Here is a 26,754-nt window from a genome sequence, read left to right as displayed (position 1 = left end):
ACATACGGTGAGTAGAGTTGAAGCAGTTACAATATTCACCAGCTTTTTCAAGTCGCGTAAAAGTGTGAGATATGATAGGTACCTAATGTAATGTGATCTTTTGTATTGAACTAGCTGACCCGGTGAATTTCGTACCACTATATTCATTAGAGATATCCCCCAAGGATTCTTAAGGTGAAAGAATTTCAATGGTTTCGAAGCCTATTCAATACAAACACACATTCAAATCTTTCCTCTTTATCAACCGACTTCAAAAAAGGAGGAGGTTCTCAATTCGACCCGTATGTTTTTTTTTTTTTTTTCTATGTTTGTTACGCGATAACTCCGCCAATTATGAACCGATTTGAACAAATCTTTTTTCGGCGTATAGGTAATACCTCAAGGGTGGTCCCATTTAAATGTAATAATAAAAAAAACAACCCCCAAGGGTGGAAAATTGGGGATGAACTTTTTTATACGCAATATCTCCGCCGATTATAAACCAATTTGAACGATTATTTTTTTGTTGAATAGGTATTATCAAAAGAGTGGTTTCATGCGAATTTGAAGAAAATATTTCACCCCCAAGGGTGGAAAATTGGGGATGAACTTTTTTATACGCAATATCTCCGCCGATTATGAACCAATTTTTTTTGGTCTCAGTGTACTGCCTACCTTCAGTGGTAACATCAATAATTAGTTAACTAAAAAGCAAGAAATAAGTAAAATTTTATAAAAAAAAATAAAACCGACTCCAAAAAACCTACACTAAAACGTAGAAAAATAATTACTACCTAATTACCTACTTATTTATTAGGACGAATTATTAATATTTATGTAGGTATACCATGATTGATACTTTTGGAGTCGGTGCAGGCAAACTTTACATGTTTCATAATCTTGGCACCGACTCCAGAAGTATCAATCATGGTATACCTACATAAATATTAATAATTCGTCCTAATAAATAAGTAGGTAATTAGTAATTATTTTTCTACGTTTTAGTGTAGGTTTTTTGGAGTCGGTTTTTTTTTTTTTATAAAATTTTACTTATTTTATTAGTGTAGATGTTTCAATTTTTATTTACCTTTGACATAAGACTGAGTAGCTTAGTCTTTAAACAATTTTATATCTACTTCATTTCATTACATACATTTTAATTGCTAATCGCCTTTTAGAATAAAAGGCGGAGTTCCACCACCTTATTTTAACCGAAACAATAACAATAACCGGTGCTTTTTGTATGGTGTTTGACAGATTTTTGACGTTTGTCAAAGTTAAAGTAAGATGGTGCAAGTCAGCCATAAGTAGTGCTTTAGTATTGTAGAGTATAAAACGTGGCTAAGATAATATTCAAGAACAAAAAGCGGTATCTTCAACATAGACAATGGCGGCGCCCGTGACGTCAGCGCTAATGAAGTGACGTCACCGGTGGCCACGCTGTTTTTATTTTGAGGACAGTCTATTTTAAGAATTGAGTTCATGAAAGTATTCTATAAGCAGAACGAAGAACTAAATAATATAATTTGTTGTATTTTTTAAATCCTTATTGCACACACAAAAGAAAGCGGTACAAAAGGCGAACTTAATGTCATGTGGCATTATCTACCAGTTAACCTTAGGCCCAGAACACACGGTAAAACGCAATTGCAACGAAACTGCACTACTACTAACTACTTTTGAGTTGCATCTAAGTTTCTGCCGTAGATTCCGTTGAGAGACCACACATGACGCGACCAGTTTGAAACCGGTTTGAAATATAAATGTAAATAATTGTTGCAATTGCGTTTCACCGTGTGTTCTGGGCCTTAGGCAACAGTAAAAGAGAGAGAGAAATTTCTACTACCTGCAGTTAGGGAAGTTTAAATTACCAATATCCCTCCCGGGACTACTAAAGTCTTCACTAGTTAGCTTTTATTTGTGGCCAAATTGTAAATCCTTACTTAAGTTGCAGTGGTGGAAACGAGATGTGGTTTGTACTTACAACAAGCACCAATGCAACATTTGGTCTCAATGATCTCCTGATGGTTTGCGCACTGGATATGCTAAACAGTCGCGAGTTCGATTCTGTGGATAATATTATGGAATTAATAAATAAATAAATATCCTTGGACATTTTACACTGCGCTTCTAGTCCCAAACTAAGCAAAGCTAATTTCAAAAACAAAACGCCATACTATTTGTTTTTTTTTTTTACTACAACGAGGAAGCTCTTGGCGTAGGCTGTATTTCACCTGATGGTAAATGACGATCAGGCCGAAAGTAGGAAGCGAGCTTCACCCGGAATCCTCAACTACGGAGGAACTGGCTATCTTACCTCTAACTGCCGAAACACAATAATGCTGTTAACATTATTTTTATGGCGACAGACTTAGGTAAGATGGTGCTAGCCAGGCGGACTAAGAACAAGCCCTACCACCAGCCAAACCGAACAGAAAAATCTGCCCCCACTGGGAATCGAATCCGGGACCTCTGCGTCTGAAGCAGGTGGTCTTACCAATAGACCACAGAGGCGGGTAAAATTGTTGTTAATAAAGTGTGTAAATTTTGTAAATTAAGTACAAAATTATAAAATTCTCAATAACATTCTCTCTCTGTACCATTTCACAGTCACCCGGCACGAGGATAAGCTCCCGCCCCGTCACAGATAACAAATAGGCGGAATTATCCCAAATTGGGACACTGGTTCCCGCTTCACGATTGAGATGGTGGGGAATTAATAAGAAGCGTGTCGCAATGCCTTGATTTGTCGTTGAACGCTGTGTTTAGATGCTTAGGTTGAGTTGCACCATCTTACTTTAACTTTGACAAACGTCAAAAATCTGTCAAGCTTCATACAAAAAACACCGGTTAACGTTATAGTTACAGACAAAGTTAAGTGGTGCAACTCGGACTTAATGTTTAGTAGGTGTATCTATACAAACTAAGATATAGTTATACTCGTAAGCTCTAATCGTTCATAGGTATGATAAAATTTGCTTCTTCTCCGTAGTACAATACAAAAGTACAAGATATTTTAATCATAGACACAAGTCACTAATTACTATTACTTTAGCTAATTAATTACAATGTTTTGGAGCTCTTCCTTTTAAGTTTTATAAACTTGAATTAGGATCATACCACTCTTTATACAAATACAGTAGCAAAACAAACTTGTTGGAAAGACGGTCGAAGGCAAAAGTTGTCGTGAATGAAAAAATAGTGAAGTATTATTTTATTCATTACTTACTTTATTTCCTGTTTTTAATGAAATAATTTCACGTTAAACCAATTAAATATCTATCTGGGGGCACGGCAGTGCCCCCATCAAGTCGAGCAAAAAAGCGGCACGGCCGTACCATCCTTTTCTCGAAGCAATTCAGGCCATTTTCGACTGCCTGTAACTTCGTTGTGGATAAAACTAGAAGGCTGAATTTTCATTAGCTATGCAGGCATTGTAAAGACACGGTATATTTCAAATTTCATTCAATTTGAACCAGTAGTTTAAGAATTATAACGGGTCAAAGTTACTTAATTTTGTCACTCACTGACTCACCGATCATCAAAACTCTAAGGCACTTCTAGCAGACCTAGAAGCTTCAAATTTGGAATATAAGTAGTGTTTGGTGTATAAATCAAGGAAAAACTAAAATATTTGGGGGCACGGTAGTGCAACCGCCAAGTCGAGTAAAATTTTTCAATTTCGGTCCAGTTTTCTAGATACATAACTGCTGTCTACAAAATACAAAAAGAAATGAGATTTGGGGGCACGATAGTGCAACCGCCAAGTCGAGTAAAATTTTTCAATTTCGGTCCAGTTTTCTAGATACATAACTGCTGTCTACAAAATACAAAAAGAAATGAGATCCCATCAAAAACAATACTTGTCAAAAAAACCAAGTCTCGCAACTCAGTTGTTCTACGGTAAAAAGTTATCAGATCCATGTAATACCAAGTCCAGGCCAGGAAATCTTCAACGTTTTACATAAATATATTGACTTGGCCATCGCATGAAAACACGTGTAAATTAAATTATTTAGTGCGATGGCCAAGTCAATAATTTATGTAAAACGTTAAAGATTTCCTGGCCTGGACTTGGTATTACATGGATCTCACAACTTTTTACCGTAGAACAACTGAGTTGCGAGACTTGGTTTTTTTGACAAGTATTGTTTTTGATGGGATTTGATTGTCTCACAGAACTGCAAACTACGAATTCGTAGTAATCGCTACGCCGTAGCATTTCGTAGCTAACTTACTACACCGTGAATCTGTCTGTATAGAGAAACGATTGGAGCATGCTCGTAGCATCGTAGCATGTTCGTAGCGTCGTAGAACGTGAGTTGTAGTCGTTTAAGTTATTTACTACGGCGATTCTCCGTTCCGTTTGCGTTTAAGGATATCCTTAGGTGTGACGTATGACCATTCATTTAGTAGTTTTACCTTAAAATAACATACAATTTTGTGTCCTTTACAGAAGTGTTTTAAAAATATAGTTACCACAGCCTTTAATATAATATCGTTCTCTTCAAGGTGATAGTGAATAGCTTAAAGGGTACCTAGGTACCATACTAAACTGCATCTCACTTAACATCAGGTGTGTTTCAGTCAAATACCTGCTTAATACTGCATTAATACTCTTACTACTAAAGTTAAAATTAGTCTAAACGATATTTCATGAAATAATCCCATGGACTTTTGTTTTAATGTCTATAAGCCCCGCTTCATTTAAATAAGCACTCATAAGTGATCTTAAACTTGACCTTCTTAATTTTAAACTAACTTTAAAACTAAATCTTGCTTAACTTTCGAAGGGGCTCGAAACGACCCGGGTCAGTACTTCAATCCCGCGGTTCATTTCGCACCGGATTGGACCGGACTGGCCCGGGTCGGGTCCGAGGGTCAAAATTGGATTGTGTAGACTTGTAACGCTGTTAAACTTAGCCCCGGGCGTAATGGAAAGTGATGGAAATCGATCCAGCAATAATCAAGGCATAGCGAATTGGAATGTCCACTGATTTTGGCCTTTAGAAGTGGGTTAGAATGAAATGACTTATAGCAACTGTCACGTGTGTAAAACGCCTTTTACTCGTATGTATTCTCTATGATGTAACAACTATTTTTGAACCACAAAGCGAAAGGTCACTGACTCACTCATTCATCGCAAAATCTCAGAAACTACAAGTGCTACGAGTCTCAAATTTTGCATGGGGGTTCCTTTTAGAACGTATTTACTCACTAAGACGAGATTTTGTAAAATTCAACTCCTAAGGGGGTAAAACGGGGTCCACGCGTACGAATTCGCAGGCGGCCGCTAATCTACTGTATAAAAATAAGTCGGGTTTTCCTCCTTGACGCTATAACTCCAGAACGCACGAACCGATTTCTACGGTTTTGCATTCGTTGGAAAGGTCTCGGGCTCCGTGAGGTTTATAGTAAAGAAAATTCAGGAAAATTTTCAACAGAACAGCGGGAAGGGGGTAAAACGGGATCCACGCGTACGAAGTCGCGGGCGGCCGCTAGTAATCCATAAATGTTTCGATGTGCAGAATGCATAGCTTTAAATTATGTAACGTGATATTGGTCAGACTTTGTGATTCAATTTTTTTCCGCTTGTGTTCTAAATGCTATGAAACTTAGGCGTCATTCAATGGCAACTAATCGCCATGGCCATACATAATAATCACGGGCCAATCCCCCATAATTGGGGGATAATGACGATTTATTGTAAGACGTCGAAGGAAATGTAACGTCTTTCATAACTTTGAAGCTGAGTGCGACCCGCGTTCCCTTTTATTTTTCGGTCCCGATAAAAATGGAGGAAATACGCATAATAACTTAGTTTGCTTCAATTGACAAGTTTGGGAATGGATTTCGCTAATAAAGCCCTACAGCCATAGAATTTTTTATTTAGTTAGTTCAACAACGACATCAGTTTACATTTTGTCATCGAAATTGTTAAAAATGAAAGGACATCTAAAAGGGTTACTATTTCAACAATGAGTCAAAATAACATTATTTATCATTTGAAAAATTATTTCATCATTAGAATCTAATGATGAAATAATTTCTGATGAACATTATTACATTATTCTGATGAACATAGGCGTAACAAGTTCGCCGGTTCAGCTAGAATAAACTATAGGTACAATGTCTTATTTAACTTCATGATGCTAAAACTAGTGAGTTGGATAGTTAAATAAATGTAGCAGTAAGGCTGGGTTGCACCATCTTACTTTAACTTTGGCAAACGTCAAAAATCTGTCAAACTTCAAACAAAAAACACCGGTTATCGTTATAGTTACGGTCAAAGTTAGGTGGTGCAACTCAGCCTAAGTGTACTAAATAATTTTAAAACTTTAAACACGAGCTCACTTTACCTCCAAATAACAATTCCACAACTATCTCGACAAGTGTACAATAGGAGCAATTTATGGCCTCACACACCCGGCTTATCCGACACGTCGGATTAAACCGGTTCTGACTGGTTATCACCCGCACATATCCGGTTTTTAGGGTTGACGCCGAAATGTGTGTCCATTTTCCCTTTGTTCGACGTGCATTTTTGTGCGACTACAAAAATAAGGAATTCCCTTTGCGCTACATTTTGATAGTATTTTGGGAATGGCCGTGATCAAACTTTGAAACGGCAAAACTCTTGGGAATTTGAACAGTTTTTTGTCGAGTCGGTACGCATTTTTGTGGGAGCAAAATTTAACTAGTGCCTGTTTTACTTTAAAATGACGAGTAATGCGAGTAGAAAAGCCTACGAGGACTTAATAACTCTATAGCTGATTGACTCAATGGTTTAAGAATAAGTAAAAAACATTACGTATTGTCGTGTGTTCTCATAGGGATGCGCTGCTGCTTCAGAGTGATGTCGATAGGCTTGAACATTGGTGCACTAATAATAACATGCAGCTCAATGTTAAGAAATGTTCTCAAATCACCTTCACTCGTAAATTGAACCCAATCATGCATAACTACACTATGCACGGTTTGCATCTGAATAAAGTTGACATAATAAGGGATCTTGGCATACTACTGGATAAAAAACTAACATTTGTTCCTCATATCGAATACATTATTAAAAAAACTTTTAAAACACTTGGCTTTATCATGAGGAACACAAAATCATTTCGAAAGTCAGCTACCAAAATCTTTCTTTTTAATAGCCTTGTTCGTAGCACTTTGGAGTATGGTGGGGTTGTTTGGCGTCCACACTACGCAACTCATACACTTAGACTGGAACGCGTCCAAAAACGGTTTCTTAATCACTTAGCCTATTCTACAGGTAAAGCTAAAAAAATTCCGAGCTACTCAAAACGACTAGATCAGTTTAAAATGAAACCTTTAGAAAACCGTAGAACTGCACTCGATCTTATATTTTTATTTAAATTAATAAATGGAATTGTTGACTGTCCACATCTTCTATCTAAACTCAATCTTAAAGTTCCCTACAAATATCCTAGATATCCAATCAAAATCCTGTGTCCGCCCTTCAGAAAAACGGTATCTGGATCCTACTCCCCAATATCTAGACTCTGTAAATTGTATAATGAGTACAGCACTGAACTAGACTTATTTGGCATGTCGATTAATAAATTTAGGCGTCAAGCACACTTATTAGATAAGTAGATCAATGTCTACAGTAACATACCTACTATTACTTTCATTATGCATGCTGTGTTTGCCCATCATATATTGTACAATTAGAAATTAAGTTAGAATTTAGTAATATAATACAAGTATTATTGTACAATTGTTGGCAGACCAATAAAATAAATAAATAAATAAATAAATAAATTACCCTTCTTCAATTCATTAGGTAAAAAGTGCCTAGTCCTTCTATTAAAATAGAGAAACACGGGTCTTAACGCGATATTTTAAAATAACTTACATTAGTACTTACAGTTTAAATAAAATAAATAAAGATAAAGATAAAGATAAAGATAAAGATAAAGATACATTTATTTGTTCAAACATGTGTACATAAGGTGTTAAGTCAGCATTTAAAATGGTATCAACATGTCGTACCTTTGCGGTGTACAAATTAAATTAAAAATAAAATATCAATTACAATAATACTGCATAATCAAATCAAATTAAAGTTAAAGTCAATGTTGCATAATCAGATTAAATGGAAAAAAATATATATTAAGAAGTAAATCAAAATTTGTCACTTAGGAAGTCCGTCAGATTATAATAACATTTTTCAATTAATAAATTTTTAACCTTCATTTTAAATTCATACAATTCTAATTTTTTTATTGTTAAGGGGATGTTATTGTAAATTCTAGGTGCCATACATAATATACTTTTACTCATAAGAGTAAAGTAATAAATAAATCATTTATTTGCTCAGAAACATGGTAACAAAACAAGCTTCTATGTTTTCAAAAGCACCCATTACATCAGATGCCACATTAGTACTTAACTCGATGAGCGTACGACAGAAATTCCCGTAACTTGATAGCAACGAAGCACAATTGACTTCACAAATGACAGACACTAATGTTCTTAAGTGACAAAAACAACCTAACAGCCCAAAGTATACGATCTATTTTCCTTAAAAACAAAACACAACCCTAGTGAGTCCATTCCGCAGCCCAAACACATATTTCAGGCGTCAAATCAAATTAAACTTTATCCCTTTGTAATAAAGCTTAACAATTTACGTCAGCGTTACGAAGTATTTTTGCCTTCGCAAAATTTATTGAATCACATATCACGTTGGTTTTTTGCTGGTAGATGATATTGAGTGGTCTGCAAAAAGCACATGTTTGTTCACGGTAAAATGTATAAAATTGTTTTAAAACAGCAAAGGTATTAAAACGTATTTACATACGACACGCTGCTCAAATGCAGGCAATTATTTTATTGAGGTTTCTGTTGTAAAAGTACCGCAAGAATAAATAATTAATAAATAAATATCCTTAGACATTTAACACTGTGCTTCTAGTCCCATACTAAATTGGAATGTTATTGATAGTGATTTTTTTTTATCTTTAAAAAAGGCTGGCAATATTGTCTAAGTTTTTTGCGCTGCTTCTTAGCACTGGCCCATATTACAGACCCGGAGCAGTGGTTGGGTTGGGTGGGACATGTAAAAGTGCTATTTGGGAGCCTACTTGCATCATTCATAGTGTGCTAATGCAAACTTTTATGTAATGTTTCTAAGCTTAGAAATTCTGGATTGTTTTCCCAAACACTATGATAATCTAATAAAAATATAATTCAAGGAGGAACACACATAAAACCAACCGTTCGCGCTCGCACTATAGCCAACTAAAATTATTTACCGCGACATTTTCTTGCCCAAAACACCAATATCTTTATGAAATCTTCGTCAAAATCTGCCAATAATGTTTACAACCACAACTTGACCAAGCGAGCTGTCCGTTTGACGAAGGACGAGCGAATCGAATCAGCTTGACCGGATGGTCCCTAAAATAATGACGTTAATGATTTGGGTTAAAACTAAAGTGACCGATTGGGGGCTTGGGATTTATGCTTTTATTATTGTTAAAGAAACATTTTGACATAACATACACGAAAATAAAAGTTGATCTATGTTAATTACAAGCTTTTATTTATCATGTATTTAAAATAAAAGCTTTAACATAGATTTTATGAATAAGCACGAAACGTAGAACATAAAACAATAAGTTTTCACTTCATAATCTTAAACTAAATAAAACTTTTCAAACAATTATACGACGCATTAGACAGAAATAGTAATAAGCACATAGAAAATATGAATTTGTATAGTTTTTGATTTAATTGTGGCAAGGATAAGATAATGTGTGCTGGTAGTAGTAGCACACACCATCATAATGCCAGTTTAGTAGTCCACTGCTGGACATAGGCCTCAAATATGTCTGTCTTCCTAATCGACTTCGTACAGTATGAGTGCCTATTACATTGTATTTTGTAGGTACATACTTTGAAAGAAGCTATACCTCTTCTTTTGTAATAGTTAAGTACTCTAGTTACAAAACCCCAATAAACAAAAGATACTCTATCTTCTTCTTCTTCTTTTCGTGTCGACAACAAACCTTCACAGTGTCAGCCCAAAACTCCGCCACAAGAGTGGATAAGATATTCTATGTAATATTAATTCTAAGTAATTTCGTTTCAGGTAATTGTCTTCCAGTTCACACGCAGAGAAAGCACCTAACTCCGTGAGGTTTGCTGTACTAGTACTAATAGTTGTTTGGTTTACTCATCCTGTTGGCGCCATAAATTGACGTTGTTAAAGCGCCAACGCCATCTGTCGTTAAGTGCATGCACCTGCAGGGATTTGACTGCTTCAGAGCATCTCATACTTAACTTTACACACATTTCAGTTTATTTTGTGGTTATATTTCTTTAAAAAACTCATTGATTCCATTTTGTCAAAAAAAGGTATTTTCAAGCGTAACACAAACTTTTAGGCTGAGTTGCACCACCTAACTTTAACGATAACCGGTGCTTTTTGTCTGGATTTGACAGATTTTTGACGTTTGTTAAAGTAAGATGGTGCAACCCAGTCTTAGTGTTACTATTTTGTTTATTTTTACTGTTAGTTACGTAGCCCAAAGTTTGTTTTGCCAAAGTTAATATTATTCACTTTTTCACAATTTCACAAATGATTTTTGACAATGTCGAAGTTTGTAGCTTAATGGTTAAAGCAGTCGCCTGGCAAGCGAAAAGGAACGTCTCATTTTTCTCAAGCGAAAAATAGTAGTAGGTACAATATCCATCAGTTACGGTTGTTAAATTAATTACTATTATTTTTTTGATCCATTAGAACTCTCGGGAACTTTAAAAGAACTGTCTTTTCATTGTCATTTAATTTCACTACATTTTTAAGAAAATTGTTAACCTAACGGCCGAATACTGAAACGCCATTTAAATATTTGACGGCTTCTTAAATAGTTAAGCAGCTCCTAAACTTACATTTCGCATACTCAAAACAATATCTGAGCAGTTCTCAATTTTTAAGCACCTCTCAAATTAAGTTGCACTCAAACGCCACTTAAATGAATTTTCGAATACTGAAACGCCATTCAACGCTAAGCATTACTCAAACAACTGTCAAATCGTCTTGAGCAGCCGTTAAATTTGAGAGTGCTTGCGCGGTATCTTAAATCCCATTCTTACACCTAAATCGACCTAAATAGTGGTAAATAATGTGTGTCATCGTTATCATTTCTTTCGAGCCTCGAGTAAATACCTAGATCTAATCGCAGGAACGCAATAAGGCTGAACGCTATTGAAAAATATTATTATAATGACATGCAATTCCGAGCGAGGTTCAGCGTCTCTAAAGAAACGGTGTTGTTTCTGGATTCATAATTTGGAAGCTCTTTGAAACCCCTCACCAAACGCCTTACAACCAGTGGACCAAATACTTATTATAACCCTACTGTTCTACGCAACGGGAAGTACAGTAGGGTTACAGTAGGGTACTGTTCTATGAACGTGGTGTACTAGGTGATATCTTCCACATCGAACAGCCAACTGTGCATCGTACTAGTGCACAAAGTAACAACCCAAATAGCTGCTATGAAATCGCTTCACATAAACATGCCTATTTCTGAGGAATATGGGGACATCGGAAATGGGTTTAAGCCATGTTTAAGCTATAGCAGCATTTCCAAGAGTTGTTGATTGTCAATTTGATACTCTGTCAACAATGATAAATGTCAATTGTGGTTACGTTTCGGTCCACGATCGCCACTTAATAGATTTCAACAATAAAAAGTATCACCTTTATAATTATTTTTTTAATTGAATAAAAATGCAAGCATTAATTTTTTATATGATAAAGCGAGATTTATATATATATTAGAAACTAAAAATAAACTGTTCTATGTTCAGTTCATTGAGTATATTTCCATAAAAGACAATACATAACCAAACGATGCTGCGTGAAATGGATAAAAAACGTAAAGTTATCATTTATGTAAATGAAAACATACTTTTTTTGGTAAATGTTGCCAGTAGGTAATCATTTGAGAGCTGCTTAGCTGATCACGGCTTCAAATCCGTTGAGTGGCGTTTGAGAATACCATTTAAAATTGAAGGATACTTAAATTTAGGAGCCCGTCAGCTGAGTGACAGATTTGAATAGTGTTTCAGTATTCGGCCGTAAGTCTTGCTTAGTAATTTAGTAAAACCCCCCAGTTCTAATCCCCAGAGGTCCCTCGTAGCGATAATGGTAAATTACTTCAGACTTAAAAGAAAGCATTAATTAGCTTCGAGCTCATTATTCATGTAAATCCTCTCAGAATAAGTTCGAGTTTAACCTTTCCTTTGATATTATCTCTTTATGACTGAATTAAAACTCTTTTAAAGTTGGATTTAATAGGGTCCGCGCTAGTGGTGTAACCAAGTCGATATTAGACTATACGGCTGATATTCGAAAGGCTAAAAACTTGAAATACCTTATAACTTAATTTACCTAAAATAAAAATACATCATCAAATCAAATTTACACGAATTGAACATAATTTAATAGAAATCAGTATTTTTTTATCCACAACGAGGAAGCTCTTGGCCTGTATCTCACCTGATGGTAAGTGATGATCAGGCCGAAGGTGGAAGCGAGCTTCACCCGGAATCTTCAACCACGGAGGACCTGGCTATCTTACCTCTACTGCCGGAACACAACAATGCTGTCAACATTGTTGTTATGGCGACAGACTTAGGTAAGATGGTGGTAGCTAGCCAGGTGGACTTAGAACAAGCCCTACCACCAACAAAACCGATCAGAAAATCTGCCCCCACTGGGAATAGAACCCGGGATTGTGCCCGGGGCATCTGCGTTTGAAGCAGGTGGTCTTACCGCTAGACCACAGAGGCGGTTAGTATGCCAGTACTTACATAATTTCTAATAATGAGCTTCATGCTGCATGCAAATAAAATTAAAAATAGCAAATCTCTACTCCACCTAATCCATAGTAAGTTGTGTTCGGCTGGACTGAATGGTCCACCAAGCCTAATAAGGCACAACACTAGTTCTAAGCTAATTAGATTTTGAAATAAAAGTAACTTGGCAAACTGAGAAGAAAGTGTGAAAGGGTATTTAAACATATTATTTTTGTATTTGAATACGCTTTCATTTTATTTTACTTTCTGTAGAAGTGTTATGATGATGAATGACATTCGTAATTCTGAAGTTAAATTACTATAGGTATAGCAATAATAAAGTCGATTATTGTGAAGATGTAAAAGAGCTGTAGCAGTATACTTTTTTTATACCCAACGAGGAAGTTCTTGGCCTGTATCTCACCTGATGGTAAGTGATGATGATGATTACAATTTCGAAAGCACATCTGAAGTATCACTGATGTTTTGACGTAACTAAAACCTTCTCTTTGCTCCAAAACCACTGGAATCGACTCATTTGCGCTCATAAATTCAGGCACTAGCCATTACAGCCCACACAAACGAGGTTTACATAATAAAATAATAATACTGAATAGAGAATGAAGCATGGCCGGTTCCATAGAAATGGGTTTGACTATGTGTGAAAGCTGGAGCAGGTATGACCACTGAGTTTAAGTTTCGAAATTTAAGAAAATATCTCTCAAAATATTTTGCACGGGACTATTCCCACCTCTCGTTCCCACCGCTGCGACTCCTGTGTAGCCAGGATCTACAGCTTGACCGCCAATAAAAACCTAACCAGTGAAGGTCAAGTTTGTCGTTAAACTGTCCTTGGACCCGCTACCAAATCAATCAGAAGAACATAGGAGGAGTTCGAAATTAAGTTACGAGTATATTTTATCTGTAATATTGATTCTTTGTCTTTCTTACGAAGTCTATAATGAACAGTAGATCTAGGATGCGCACCGCGATAAGCGGTTATCACACCATTTTATCGATTTTGCCCATACATTTTGATGTCGATAAGAGTATATAACGGCGCGCATCCTAGCCCAGCTGGTTATGGTATTAGCTAAACCCACAAATCGACCTAACCTCCTATGAAGTTACCTCGGTAACCTGCAAGTATTAGAACGAGTGCTCTAACTCGAGTGCCCGAGGGAGCTGTTCCGGTACTACGTGACGCAATCGCTGTATCGCGTGACGCGCACTTTTGTATGCCTGTCACGTCACATCACTTGACTTGAGAAAATTTTCGTCATGAATATAATATAACATTAAGATATCATGAAATTGTTACGGTTATTATTTCGTTCTTTACCATACGTTACTTATTTTCTGTACTGCATATGTATAGTTGGTCAACTGACCTAGTAGTTGACTTAATGTACTACCTTAACAGAGGTCACAGCTCGATACCCATACAATACCTACAACCAATTTTACTTATTCAAACCTTGTTATATCCGGTACTCATTCTCCATAATATGCAACTTTGCTTAGTTAGAACTACATGGCGCTATATAAAATGTCAAAGATTTTATTTAAATTCAACTTTAATAATACGAGAAGAAAGTTGAATTTCCACCAAAATACCGCAACTACGATAGGAAGCCATTACTGCAAACTTGCAGATATATTTGAGTCAAAATATTGCCTCGAATGCAGAAGAGACTTCAAGTTAGTATGCTTACTTACTTGCACTCGACACTAAAGTGACTTCTACAGCTCAAACTTTTGTTCATTTATTAAATAATGTTGGAAAATTCTACAAACATTTTTATGAATGCATACACTTTATTTAAAGAAAACACCCATCTCTATTAAATTAATCATATGTTTTAAATATTTAAAGCCTGATTAGTTTGGCACGAGGGGTTAATGGGCTAATAAATAAAGCCAAGAACTTCCTCTTGTGGATTAAAAAAAAGTAAATATTATTTTTAAAAAAATTGTACTGTATGAGGATTATTAGGCCCGCGACACTACCAACTTTTTTTTAACCATTTATCAATAAGTTACCGTTCTACAATGTCAACTTAAATATCTATGTAGGTATTACAATCATATTGTAGTTAGCAACAAAATTTTGAATGTCAATCCCTCAAAACAAAAGTTTCCTTGGCATTCTGTGGGAAAGTCATCTTTTTCCCACAGAATGCCATTAAAACAGAACAGTAAATATTTCATTTCAAAACACAGCGTCCATTATTTCCCGATTACATTCTATCCCTTTCAAACGCCACCCTCCCGAACGGGACGGGTATACATCATCGAGCGATCTAAGATTGATTGTTCCCACCTGCATAGGATTGATGTGTTTCAAATAATATTTTTGCTTGTTGTACTTATTCTAAGACTAGCGGCCGCCCGCGACTTCGTACGCGTGGATCCCGTTTTACCCCCTTCATCTATCTTACGCGGCTTAGATTTTTTCATACAAATGTTTTTTCCCGCTAACTCCCGTTCCCGTGGGAATTTTGCAATTATTCTGTTGTAACTAAGCTTTGAGTTTACTAAGGTACCTGCATGCCTAATTTCAAGCGTCTAACTTAAGCAGTTTAGATTTTTAATACAAAAGGATTTTCCCGCTAATTCCCGTGCCCGTGGGAATTCCTAAGTATCCTATAACCTGCCCAGGAGTACGAAGAATAATTATACCAAGTTTCGTTAAAATCCGTCAAGTAGTTTTTGTTTCTATAAGGAACATACAGACAGACAGACAGACAGACAGACAAAAATTTTACTGATTGCATTTTTGGCATCAGTATCGATCACTAATCACCCCCTGATAGTTCATCATCATCATCAACAGCCCTTTACAGTCCACTGCTGGACTATGAGCCTCCTCCACTATAGTGGAGGGTTTTGCCATAATCCCCACGCTTGGCAGGCGGGTTGGAGATCGCAGTTTAAAAGATTTATGTTTGTCAGAGAGCGCTGCTGCCCGTTCTCTGTTTGATGTGTAGTCCCTAAGTCGCCTCTTACGACACCCGCGGGAAGAGTAGGGGTTGGTGACAAATGTATTCTACTCTGCCGTCACCACACGGCAAAATGTATTCTACTCTGCCGTCACCACACGGCACCCTGATAGTTATTTTGAAAATATATTTCATGTACAGAATTGACCTCTCTACAGATTTATTATAAGTATAGATACTCAGATATGGCTTTTGTTCCTTTGTCTTAAAGTTAATATTCGCGTGGCAGCTTACAGGAGCATTTCCACAGTTTATCATGCGCCTTTATCTGGCTTCCGATTGAAGTAGGGTTGTCAACTGCTCCTTTTCGTAAATATTCCAGTTGTTGCAAAAAATATTGCAATAACAAACTAAGATAATTATAAGCAGGCACATTTGAATAAAGCCACTGACATCATATGCACGCTTTTATTAATATTTATTCTTATAAAATAATGATAAAATCATTATTGTTTATAAAAACTTTATTACTAATATTCATGATAAAAACTAAAATAGACTCAAACAACGCAAAATTTTCACAGGATTTTTTGTAGAATTATTTTGAAGAATTTCACGTTGTTAATGCTCCTGTGTTTTTATAATCATTCCGTAACTAACTTTCATTCAAATAATATTTACATACCGTTTTTGAAGACGTTAACTGTCAGTTACTTCTGTCAGTTTGCATTTCCATTAAGCTACTGAACTAACTAGATGTTCTTGAGCATCGAGTTGCGATAGATAGGTGAGCATTAATTCTTAAAAGTCATTTTTAACCGACTTCAAAAAAGGAGGAGGTTATAATGTTCGGCTGTATGTATTTTTTTATACCAACTGATACAGAGAGGCAACCCTATAGGCAGGATGAATCGGGAAAACGATTTAGGTTGATTCCGTTTCGGGCGGGAGAGGAAGCATGCTTATTTTATTCCGCCTTGGTTACGATAGATGGCGCTAATCGTCTTCCGCGACATTTTCTAATGTTTATGTGTCAAATTAGTTAAAACAATGATATTTAGGCTGGGTTGCACCATCTTACTTTAACTTTGACAAACGTCAAAAATCTGTCAAACTTCATACAAAAAACACCGGTTATCGTTTTAGTCACGGTCAAAGTTAGGTGGTGCAACTCAGTCTTAATATCTTGTTTTAGCATATTGATTAGAAAGTGAATTTTCTTTCATGTAATGTCTTAGCGTTTATCTAAGCTATAGACTTAAATTGAAATAAGGGCTAAGAGGATTCACGCTTACTCTATAAAAACTTAACTCGCGATTAATATAAAAAAAATATATTTCAAAATGGTCTGATCATAAACGTAATTGAGAATGTTACTAGGTATGCAAAATCACTTGAAACCTATGTTACAGTTAGGCTTTTACATTTACAAATACATTAGTTTTTATTTTATTCAAAAATACCCAGTAGTTATGATTTTATAGGCATTCAAAGTTCGCTTAAATATTGAGTGCCGCCGACGGTCACGTGACCCCGCGTGACGTACATTCACAGTATCCGCTCACTAGAAAACGGATATAAACATACTTAAATACATTTTTTTTTGTAAATACAAACTTATTTTACATATTAACACCCAGACCCATCACAGAAATTAAAATTGAACCAAACCCAAACTTGATGCGATTGTGTCGTTTTATTGCGAATTACCTTCCAGCTCCATCATTAGACCCTCTGTAGGGTAATTCAAGTGCAATCTGTCATTTCAATCTATTCTATTTGTCATTTAGCTTGTTTAATCTGTGCTGAATAAAGTGCACAATATTTAAGCAGGATATGGTTGCACGCGGATTTTTAGAGAGTTAAATCTTTTGGCCAATAGAAAACGTCATAATAGTTATTATATGAACTGGGATTGGTCAATGACTTTTGAAATTAAAATCCGATGGCCTGAAAAAATCGGTTTTCCAACAAACGTCAGTTACGCGCAAGGAGGTTTAGCTATTTATCCATCGAAGTTAATAAGGGAGAAGACATAAGACTAATTTTATTATTTGCCTGCCGCGACCCGGTTTTTACGAACAATGACGATGACGAACGATGAACCAGTAACGAGGAGCACACTTAGCAATGCTTCCAGGTTGCGCCTCGGTATCAATTAAGTAACATTTTCCGTTAAGTTTACTTTATGGCCAACTAAAGGACTTTTGCCGTCTCCATGGACAAACTCGAAGTATGATAACTACAGTCATTGTCAAAATTTTGCACTGCCATTGCCGCTGGATACCATATATCGCTACTATATTCATAGATAATAGACTTTCAGTTAATCGTCAAAATTGACATTGTTTTTTAAATAACAACAAATGGTATGAATTTTTAAATGTGATATTTTTATAAAGGTAAGTCCCCAAAACAACATTTGATAGCCTATTTTCTTTCGTTGGCATCTAAGTTCCTGTTTTCTACATATATGTTACTACTACCTATTGGATAAGTAACTAAGAACTTTGTCGTTTATTCCATGTGAACAAAATCCCTAAAAGCCCATTTGTAATAATATTCTTACTAAACACTGCTGAAAAAGGACTAAACTTCTGAGCTATGAACGTATAATCCAGTAGCATTAAGTAGGTAGGTACGTATAGCGACGTTGGAACTTGATATAGAAGTTAGCTGTTTTATATTTTTTTTCACAGCAGAAATCTTTATCTTTGATCTTAATATCTGATCGTACGTATTGTCTTTTAAAATATTACATTTGCCTAAATAAAAATAACCGACCTGCTGCTTATGTAAATTATAATTATTTATAACCCTACTTACAATGCATAACAATCATAATTAGGTATTATAACCCTACTTAACAATGCATAACAATCATAAGATAGTTTGGCGTATAAGTAGGTAGGTAGGTACTATCTAGGCCGAAGGTGGAAGCGATCGACCCGGAAATATTCTCAACCATCTCAACTATCATAATATGTATTTAGAACAGTACCTCCTTACCAATGATATTATAGATAATACCATTGCTCCTTACCATCAATGCAATCGAGCAGACAAAGGACATTGATAAAAATCGCCCTAAGACCATAATTTTATGTATATTTTATTTATTTACTTGCAAGTGTCCAAACCTATCGGACAAGTTGCAGTTCGAAAAAATATTTTAAAAGTATTTAAACGAAATCAAAGTCACCGACATACTTAGATTATTAATCTAAGCCGACATATTGACAGAGCAGAGACAGAGATGCGCTTTTTTAATTCGATTTAAGTAAATAATGGTATGATCGATTAGACTAGAGTCTAATCATTAGACCTTTAGACGGGCGCAGATCCGCCGCGCCCGCAGCGCTTCAGTGGATTATTGCATTTTATGTATATTTAATCACATTTATTTACCTACATTTACATATCGTCAGTTGCAGGTTCACTTGGGGTAACTGACAAAATACAGTTTTTCAGTAGAGCCGTTTAAAGTTTTTTTTCATCTTAAATCGGACATAACTTTTTTCCTATTTAACCTTTTTTGGATCTGTTTTTACAGAAATGCTTAGAATTCTACGCGGTTTTAGTTTAAATAAAAAGAATTATCTAATATGTCTTAGTTAAGGAAATAAATTGCAGTTACACCAATGTATTTTTGTACTTTTGACAGTTACACTAATTTTACACCATACTTTTGGAGAAAACATAGGTCAAATTGGTGTAAGTACTGCCCAAATTAAAATAATTTGATGTTTTTGCTGGGTTTTGTTTACTTAGTTGCTGTATAATTTACGTAAAAGTATTAAAAAATAAGAGAATTCATGAAAAACATAACATTTTGTCGTTTTCTTTGTTTTATTTTTTATTTTATTAGAAGTAACTTTTATTTTATTCATTAAAAAATGTTAAAAAAGCCATGGGAATCAAGAAAATATGTGTATTTAAGTTTTTTAAGACAGAAATATTGAAATAACTAAAGTATTACTGTGAAACTAAGTAATTTCAATATTTTTTTAAGCTTTGACTTACCAATACCGTATTTAGCTCTACGGGGCAACTTAAACTGAAAACAAAATGGATTTAATTTCCCACCTCTTTATAGCAATGTTGAATTAAGGTCATGAGTACTACAACAGTAAAAGTAACAGAGTAACAACAGGTTAATGTTAACAACGCGCAGTGACGCCTAGTTGGCTGGATAGTTGCTCAATTTCAATTTATTTTTTTGTTGAGCTAACTTTAACTTCTTTAACTGATACTGCTGGTATAATAATAATGTAATATGCCTTAAAACTTTCTAAATTCCTATTTATTTCATGTTATAAACCTTAGCAAATCAGTGTAATTGCAAAGTTTTGTAGCAAAATTTTTACATTATTACAGATACACCAATTCAACCTGGTAAAATTATTACAATGTCAGTTACACCAAAATTGTGAAGAAAATCTGAAAAGTTCACACCTGAAAATGTCCGTGTAATTGTAATTTTTTTAAAGCTAGAATTTTTTTACGTATACCATTCGAAAGAGCAGAAAAAACTAAGAAAAACTGTATATTTAACTCAAAAACCGTATTTTGTCAGTTACCCCAAGTGAACCTGCAACTGACGATATTTACTCTTTTCTTTAAGTGTAGACACTGTTTATGTATAAGTCCACTATTGCATGCCGTGGCAACCTATAATTAAGGCAGCACTTAGATTAAGTTAAATACGTTGTAAATATTGATTGTCTTCCAGTGTATGTCTTGTTGGTTGTCCTATTAAATAAATAAAATAAATATTTATAGCAACACAATGTTTAAAAATAAAATTTTTTCAAAAACGCTCAATTTAATCGATTATGTCTATTCTAAATGGACATCCCTATTTGTTAGTCAAATTGTCATTCACTCGCATCACCTTTTCTCTCTCACTCACTCTTGCTGTGTTGCTGTCTTGCTTGATCCTTCTTTGTGATTCGTTTGTGTTTTAGCTTTTATTTTCGGAACTTTATTAACTACAAACTTGGCTATTCAAACGGACTCTGATTGATTGCAATAACGACATACTCAGCCTGGGATTTACTGTTTTTGTGTGGCTCGGCCAAGGCTCGGCTGGTGGTTCTATGGTGTTAGAAAATGAGCAACTTAATTATACACAACAATGGGCAGCACCTCGATCGGTAAGTACCTACATTTTGCTCTGCAATCTTATGAATAAGTACTAGCCTTGCCAAACTTCTGAATTGCCATTCTCATGGCGGGTTGTCTTGAAATGAATGTTCCGCTGTTATCTGTGGTTCAACCCTGGACAGTGTGGACAGCCAGGCCCGATTCGATTGTAAGAAACTAGTCGATGGTACAGCGCAATGGAGGCATGAGCGAAACAACAATTATGTTGACAATCCAGCTGGTTTTGGTGTAAATCTAAGGAATTATTTACTTTGACACTATCTCCCTGCTCTCAATGAAAGCTTGTTTTGTTTTGTTTTTTGGAACTAAGACTACTAGATTATTATTTTTTGTAACTAAGTTTGTAACACGTCATAATTAATTATTATAACAACAATGCTTATTTACTAAAGCTGTTTAACCCTACCCTCTGACCCAAAATTCTACTAACAGCACATAATATTGAATTATCATTTTTTTTATGGTTTGCGGCTCAATTTATTCAACGCACAGGAGTATGTGTGGCATGGCATGCAATGAATCTATTTATTTTTACAGGTTACAGCTCATGATCTTATATGCACAACATGTTGGACCCAAGCCCATGATACAACACAAATGCATCTACTTCAAATCTTAGCAGAAAATGTGTGCTTTGCAGTAGAACACTAGAGCCTAGAACACGTTCACATCAGCTCATGTCCCTGAGAACTAACACTCAACATCATATTAACATCAGGAACATAATTGTGGAACGACTAACTCCATTAGAGGTAATGCACGCTAAAGTCCTTATTTAATAAAATGTTATTGGCTATACAATCAGTCTAATTCTTGTAAAGTTATTGGTTTCTGTAAATTAATACTAAAATAAAATAATTTAAGTGCGGGACATTAAAAAACTGATAATTTTTTTAAACTTATTTCTAATTATTATTATTTTTAAACAGGTTACTGCAAATGACTACATCTGTGGGGCTTGTCACTCATTATTGCAAAGAGATACCACACCTACTTCACAAGACTCTCCAGATATGCCAACCGGTGCCCCGGTAGGTCACCAACAAGTTTGTGTTGGATGTGGTTGTTCATTATTGCGAACTTGAAGTCATTGTTTGGATACAGAGAATAATCAAGATATATTAAACATTGTTCGAAATTGGATTCAACCCAGAGAGGTAAGAGCCCTGCCAGTTTTATAATACATAAAAATAATTATGCCGGTTTATTATAATAATAAAAAAGGTTTTTTCCGAATCAGCCTTCCCATCCTTCAACTCCTTCCATTGCTTTCAATCTGCCACTACTCTCATCCATACAGGTTATACAGGGTGGAAACGATAAGTGATCTCACTCGATTATTTCTAAACTACACAAGATATCGAAAAACTGGTTACTCATCCTGAAAGTGCTTCACGAGCTCTTTCTAACGGTATCAGTAAATAGTTACAGAATTAACTGGATCTATCCGAAAATTCAATGTTTTCAGCCTCCATACTAAATGTATGCCAGCCACACAATATTAAAAGTGTTATAGATCACTTATCGTTTCCACCCTGTATAATACAAATAGACTTATATTATTAAAATATTGCAATATTATTACTTACATAATATTAAACATAATTTTTACTATTATAAAGCCAGTTAAAAATTCCCTGAGCCAAATAAACTCAGTAAAGTTTTATTTATACTTCCTGCATAACAACAGACTACTCTTTTAAACTACCACTATTCTCACTCTCAATCCTCGTTCCTCATTCATCCCTTTCGTTTCCTCCATAGACCAATCATTCCTCATCATTCAGCATTCAAATCATAAATTATCTTTCATCACTCATCTTACTATTCCGTTACACACAAAAGTCGTTAATCCTATATAAATATTGCTCTTCTTATTGTTGAACTGTGAATCTGATGTTTTATTTTATTTTCAGATTCGTCCTTCAGATCTTCTTTGCCATAGATACTATCAGAGAGCACGAATTACTACAGTTGGTGCTTATTTAATGAAGCTGAGGACCGGTGATTCAGATGACAGAATAGCTACATTACTTGGCATTTCAAGGAGTACTCTTACAAAATATGTAATGAAAGCACGCAGAGGAACATTTCGTACCAGCAAATTTAGGGTTACAACATATTAGTAGAGAGGAAGTAGCCCAAAGAAACCTTTATGTTCCAGTCTCTTTTCGGGAAGCCAGGAAACGATTTACCACAAAGAAAGGCTATTGTCATCATGGATGGTACATACATACATTTATGTGCAAAAAAGTAGCAATTATGCATACCAAAAAAAAAACTTATTCCCTATACAAATATCGGAATCTCGTTAAACCATTTATGGTACTTTGTTGTGATGGCGACATCATTGATGTATTGGGCCCATATTTAATAGAAAATGTAGAACATGACCATTAATAAATAATAAGTACCTACATACGTATTTTCATTTATACCTACATAACTGCCTACTTACCCTTGGGTCGGAATAAAGATATTTTTGGATTTAAATGTAAGTAAAATATATTAACTTCTTTTTAAAAAATGTTTGGCTTTTCCGTACCTAGGCATTCCTATTTTTCCAATACGCAAAGTTCTATTTGCTGCTATTCATACGGTTTGACAAAGGTGTTCTTTATCGATCTACAATTTAAAGTGTAATTAAGACGTCTCTCCTACATAATTATCTATACCTACTTATAATAAATCTGTAGAGAGGTCAATTCTGTACATGAAATATAATTTTCAAAATAACTATCAGGGGGTGATACTGATGCCAAAAATGCAATCAGTAAAATTTTTGTCTGTCTGTCTGTCCGTCTGTATGTTCCTTATAGAAACAAAAACTACTAGACGGATTTTAACGAAACTTGGTACAATTATTCTTCATACTCCTGGGCAGGTTATAGTATACTTAGGAATTCTCACGGGAACAGGAATTAGCGGGAAAATCCTTTTGTATGAAAAATCTAAACCGCTTAAGTTAGACGCTTTAAATTTCGCACGTAGGTACTTTAGTAAACTAATTCCCACGGGAACGGGAATTCGCATTATTATACATATAATTCTTGACAATAAATAGTTTTATTAGCAACTAGCGGCCGCCCGCGACTTCGTACGCGTGGATCCCGTTTTACCCCCTTCATCTATCTTACGCGGTTTAGATTTTTTCGTTCAAATGTTTTTTCCCGTTCACGTGGGAATTTTGCAATATCCTGTTGTAACTAAGCTTTAAGTTTATTAAGATACCTACATGTCAAATTTCAAGCGTCTAACTAAAGCGGTTTAGATTTTTCATACAAAGGGATTTTCCCACGAATTCCAGTTCCCGTGGGAATTAGTTTACTAAAGTACCTACGTGCGAAATTTAAACCGTCTAACTTAAGCGGTTTAGATTTTTCATACAAAAGGATTTTCCCGCTAATTCCTGTTCCCGTGGGAATTCCTAAGTATACTATAACCTGCCCAGGAGTATGAAGAATAATTGTACCAAGTTTCGTTAAAATCCGTCGAGTAGTTTTTGTTTCTATAAGGAACATACAGACAGACAGACAGACAAAAATTTTACTGATTGCATTTTTGGCATCAGTATCACCCCCTGATAGTTATTTTGAAAATATATTTCATGTACAGAGTTGACCTCTCTACAGATTTATTATAAGTACCTATAGAAGATAGAAAATGGAAATGTACTTCTGTTATGCTAATAACCTCAAAATCTGAAGCATTTTTCCTATTGTAACGAATCTCCCGCTTATCCGTGCTTTAAGTATCTACACTAATATTATAAAGAGGAAAACTTTGTTTGTTTGGTTGTAATGAATAGACTCAAAAACTATTGGACCGTTTTTATTAAATTCTTTCACCATTCGAAAGCTACATTATCCACGAGTAACAGGCTAAATTTTATTTTGGAAAATAATAGGGTTCCGTAAAATATGTAGGTACCTAATGTAGGCCACGCGCGCGAAGCCGCGAGCGAAAAGCTAGTGGAGTATAAGGTGACAATCGTTAAGTAATTTCACATATAAAAATCATTATTTCATTGCTTGGGGGTCTTGGGGCGAACGATGTATGGACGCAGAACAATATCCTTTATTTTCAAATTTAAGCAAAAAGCATTCTGTGGTTATAAAATACCTATGCTTATTTGCACCTAGTTTATCAATCACCATGTTAATTCCATGCTTTCTATCCAGTCGACTGCTCTAACGACAAGGGTGGGCAGTCGTTGAGATGACAGCGCGAAAATCGTCGGCATCCACTAATTATGACCCTTATGTACCACTATATTGACAAAGTTCTCCGTCTTCGTACGCGATATTGGAAATTTGGCATCTACCATCGGCTGATCTGACATTAGGCGTAGTCTGGCTTTGATATTCAATTTTCAACTGTATTACCTTGACAATCAGTTCAAAATTGATTACTAGAAAATTATTTGACAGACGATTTCTACTCTCGACAAATGCGTTTGAATTAGCCCACTGATTACTATATAGAATTAAAGTACTCGTCAATACAAAACGAACGAACCGAAACTCGATGGATTTAAGTCGTTTTATTATAGAGTTCCTATGGCCACCTTCCAGCTCCATCATCAGATTAGCTCCATGTCATCATAATATTGCATGGTCATCCAAATCACATGTGTTTGCGAAATTTCAGCTTAATCGGTTGCCTGGAAGTGGGTCTTAATTCAGCTTGCAAGATTCCACCCATACAAATATGAGCCAGTCACTGTAATATGACGTCACGCGCATAAAATGGCGAGCCGGCCGCCGCGCGCACTTTTAACACTACAAGGCTCAATTTTTTTTTAGTGCGCGAAAAAAATATATTGGTTGTAATTAGTGATGAGAAGATAGGAAAAACTTATAAAAATAAAAATAAAATCATATTTTACTGAAAAATCAACTTTTTATTTTAGTTCCACATATGGTACTCTGAGCCCTAACTATAATTTTTGGTTTTAATAATTAAAATTATTATTCTTAATAAAATGAAATAACTATTATCTATTTAACTTTTTTATATATTGCAATTTATAATAAACATAATCATATGAATAATATCATAAATTTGTTATTTTTTATTGATGAAAAGATCTAAAACAATAATAATTATTATATTCATTTAGGAAAAGTTCTACTCGACATTTGAGATCAGGAAGTTTTACTTTGCAACCAGGATATTTGCATCGTTGTCTTTTTTTACCCCAAATAGGAAATGCTCAAACCCATCACGTCTGACATCACGAGTAGGTAGTATTGATGTACTTGGCTCCAGGTCACCCAAAGGGCGATGGAGCGTGCTATACTCGGAGTTTCCCTGCGTGATCGAATCAGAAATGAGGAGATCCGTAGGAGAACCAGAGTGACTGACACAGCCCGTAGAATCGAGTGGCAGTGCGCGGGGCACATAGCTCGTAGAGCTGATGGCCACTGGGGCAGGAAAGTTCTTGAGTGGCGACCACGAGCCGGTAGACGAAGCGTGGGTAGCCTCCCACTAGGTGGACCGACGATCTGGTGAAGGTCGCGGGAGGTACCTGGATGCGAGCGGCACAGGACCGGTCTTCGTGGAAATTCTTGGGGGATGTCTTTGTCCAGCAGTGCAGTCCAGAGTGTAAAAAGTTTTGGATGGACTGATTTTTTTCGATGTCATCATCACTTTCAGCGTCAGAAAAATCTTGTTCATCTTCACTCTCAGAATGTATATTTAAGAAACGCTCAATTTCTCCATTGCGCAATCTTCTTCGCGACATTATCTGCAATAAAATCAAAATATTCATATGGTAAGTTGTCGTAAGTACGTAAGTAAAAACGGACACTAAAGCTCAACGTACCGTATG

The 26,754-nt window shown here is 35.5% G+C and overlaps 1 protein-coding gene and 1 long non-coding RNA gene across 2 annotated transcripts in view; both read left to right on the top strand.

Moving 5' to 3' along the window:
* LOC135083765 (complexin) overlaps positions 1-26,754 on the top strand; it is a 435,534-nt gene that overhangs the window by 230,898 nt on the left and 177,882 nt on the right. The gene's annotated exons all lie outside the window — the stretch shown is intronic.
* Positions 20,680-23,301, top strand: LOC135083840 (uncharacterized). The gene is made up of 4 exons (XR_010259724.1): positions 20,680-20,911; positions 21,459-21,673; positions 21,851-22,078; positions 22,838-23,301. It is a non-coding gene; the product is annotated as an uncharacterized LOC135083840 (long non-coding RNA).

The sequence above is a fragment of the Ostrinia nubilalis genome, chromosome 24 (genome assembly GCF_963855985.1).
Source record: "Ostrinia nubilalis chromosome 24, ilOstNubi1.1, whole genome shotgun sequence".
NCBI lineage: Eukaryota > Metazoa > Arthropoda > Insecta > Lepidoptera > Crambidae > Ostrinia > Ostrinia nubilalis.
Note: the sequence above shows the minus strand (reverse complement) of the source record. Positions and strands in the feature narration are given on the sequence as shown.